Below are 3,559 nucleotides of genomic sequence, written 5' to 3'. Positions count from 1 at the left end.
CCTATTGCCATTCCCCTCTTCTTTCTATCCCTTTCCTTTAGGTATCAGTCTTGTTAGGTTTTGGTTTATCCTTCCTGTATTTTTTTGTACAAATGAACAGATGTTTGTGTATTTTCTTATAGCTCTTCTTTCTTATATGAAGGGTAGCATGCTATAAATACTCTTTTGTGCTTTGCTTTTTTTCATTTTATAGTATGTCTTAGAAATCACTTCATATCAGTTCATAAAACTCTTCCTCATTCCACTGTGTAGACATACCATGGTTTTTTCAACCACTTTCCTATAAATGGGTATTTAGGTTGTTTCCAATACTTTGCAATTAAAAACAATATTGTAATTAATATATTTTTGTATATATATTTTAATATTGTTGGAGGTATATCTTCAGGATAGATTCTTAGGAAAAGAATTGGTGGCCCCATTGGTTGAAAGGTAAATACATATGTAATTTTGTTAGACACCATCAAATTTCCCTCCAGAAAAATCGTACCAATTTGTATTCCCATCAGCAACGTATAAACAAGTCTATTTCTTCACAGCCTTGCCAAAATAATGTTTCTACATTCATAAATATTTTCCATTCTGACCAATGAAAAATGCTATCTGAGTGGTCTTAATTTGCATTTACCTAATTTCCAGTGAATTTGAATATTTTTCATGTTTGAAGGTCATTATTATATCTTTTATCATAAATTGTTCATATATTTTCCCCATCTTTCTATTCTGTTTTTTGTCCTTTCCCCCTCATTACTTATACTTTTAACAAAATTACTTGGCTATTGTGATAAATAAAGGTTGTAGGAGGACACAGATGGAAGCAGGGAGACAGTTAGTTGGTGGTTTCAATAATCCAAATGAGACATAATGCAAGGTTGTCACAGTAGAGGTGGTAAATAATGATCAGATTCCAGGTAAATGGAGAAAATTTCCTAACAGACTAGGGTATGAGAAAAAGAAAAATTAAGGTTTACTCCAAGTGTGTACACTTGAACAAGTGGAAGCCTGGATTTGTCATTAACTGAGATAGAGAAGATCTTGGTTGAGGCAAATTGTGGGTGTGGATAATTAGAACCTAGGTTTGGCCTGTGTTAATTTTGAGATGCCCATTGGGCTTCTAAATAGAAATGTCAAGAAGGTGGTTGGATACACGATGTTGAAGTTCAGAGATTTTCTGACTGTGGATGGTAATTTGATCCATGAGAACTAGATGAGACTATCATGACTGAATATAGGTATAAAATAAAAGACATACAAGGACTGAGCTATATGTAACTCCAATATTATGGATCATGGAGAAGGGAAGGAATCAACCAGAGAGACTAAGGAGCAACCAATAAGGTAGTAGGAAATCAAGAATATGGTGTCTTGGTAGCAGAGTGAAGAACAAATTTCAATGACAGACTTATACAAAGTGTCAAGTGCTACTGACAGGTCAAATAAGATAAAGACTAAGAACTGACCATTAGATTTAGCAATAAGTTGATTGTTGAAGACCTTGAGAAAAACAGGTTTAGTGGAGTGGTAAAGACAAAACCGTAATTTGAGAGAATTTCAGAATGAGAAGTAGGAGTTTGAGACCATCCATATAAACAAATTTTGAGAATTTTGCTATAAAGAATTCAAGCCACATTTCCATACCATGGAATTTATTATCAGAAGAAATGTGGTGCTTGATGATTCCCTGAGCAGCAAAGCCTTAAGAGTAAAAGAAGCAGAAAACATCAAAAGAAGAAGGTAAGAAAATGAAATGAAATGAAAATGGATGCAACATGTCTATTAGGATGATTTTAGTTGAATTTATTTTATTTAACAAACACTGATACATAGCTATGTGTCAAGCACTATTCAAGGATTTATAAATACAATTCATTCAATAATCTTCCAATCCTCAAAATTCATTTGAGATTGCCCTTTTTCCAACCTTTAAATGTACTCTGACATGAGCCCACAATTTTATCTTCTTCTCTGTTTATACTGTTTCCCTAAGTGAAGTTTTCCAGACCTATGACTTCAATAATATCTATTTACTGATAGCCTTTAACTATGTATTGCCTAGCCCCCAAATTTAATGTTTTAGCTTGATGGGAAAGTGAGTTTTTAATTTTTAATATTTTAGCTTGTATTTTCAATTTTCCCACAATGGAACATGTACTGCTTCTTTTATAAAATGTTTAAAATTTCTTCAAAGGAGGTAATAATTCATGAAATTATATTCACACTGATAGATAAATTAAGACTGACAATTGACCACTGCATCTAGCAACATGGAAGTCACTGGTGTCCTTAAGAAGATCCATTTTGGTGGAGTAGGGAGAGAAAAATCTGCCTGGAATAGTTTGGCAGTTCCTCAATGGGTTAGGGTATGACCAGCAATTACACTCCTAGGTATATACCCAAGAGACTTGAAAACATTATGTCCACACCAAAACACGTACCCAAACATTCAGAGCAACACAGCAACATAACATCCTAGTAGCCAAAGGTGTACACAACCCAAATGTCCATAAACAAATGAATGATAAACAAAGTGTGTTATATCCATACAGTGGAATATTACTCAGCAATTAAAAAAAGAATTAAGTACTAATACACGCCACAACACAGATGAAACTTGAAAACATTAAGCTAAGTGAAAGAAACCAGTCACAAAGGGACATATATTGAATGATTCATTCCATGCATATGAATATCCCAAACAGGCAAATTTATAGAGACAGAAAGTGTTGGTGGTTGCCAAGGGCTGGGGAAAGGAGGGTCTGAGGAGTGACTGCTAATGGGTAGGAGGTTTTTTGGGGGTAATGAAAATGTTCTAAAATTAGACCATGTTGATGGCTGCACAACTCTGTGAATATAACCACCGAGTTGCACACTTCAAAAGGGAGAACTTGGGCTTCCCTGGTGGCGCAGTGGTTGAGAATCTGCCTGCTAATGCAGGGGACACGGGTTTGAGCCCTGGTCTGGGAAGATCCCACATGCCACGGAGCAGCTGGGCCCGTGAGCCACAACTACTGAGCCTACGCGTCTGGAGCCTGTGCCCCGCAACGGGAGGGGCCGCGATAGTGAAAGGCCCGCGCATCGCGATGAAGAGCGGTCCCCACACCGCGATGAAGAGTGGACCCCACTTGCCACAACTACAGAAAGCCCTCGCACGAACCAAAGACCCAGCACAGCCAAAAATAAATAAATAAATAAAAATAAAAGTAGCTATAAAATTAAAAAAAAAAAAAAGGGTAGGCTTTAAAAAAAAAAAAAAGGGTGAACTTTATGATATACAAATTATCTTAACAAAGCTGTTACAAAAACCCAAAAAGGCAAGAGAATCTAGCTGATGCTCAGTTTGCATTTGTTCTACTCCCTCTCAGTATTTTTTGACTTACTGTTTTCTATTTTGTTGCCAAGGTCCAGGTTTTATTTGACCCTACTTCCAGGAATTTGTTAATCATTTTTTAAAAATAACCTTTTCCTCCCCCTTAATCCCCATCTTTACACCATTCTCCAACTTGCCAAATCAAAGATAACCAGATACGAAAATGTCTGCCTCTATTATGAAAAACTACAC

This window comes from Balaenoptera physalus (assembly GCF_965194825.1).
Source record: "Balaenoptera physalus genome assembly, chromosome: 1".
Lineage (NCBI taxonomy): Eukaryota > Metazoa > Chordata > Mammalia > Artiodactyla > Balaenopteridae > Balaenoptera > Balaenoptera physalus.
Note: the sequence above shows the minus strand (reverse complement) of the source record.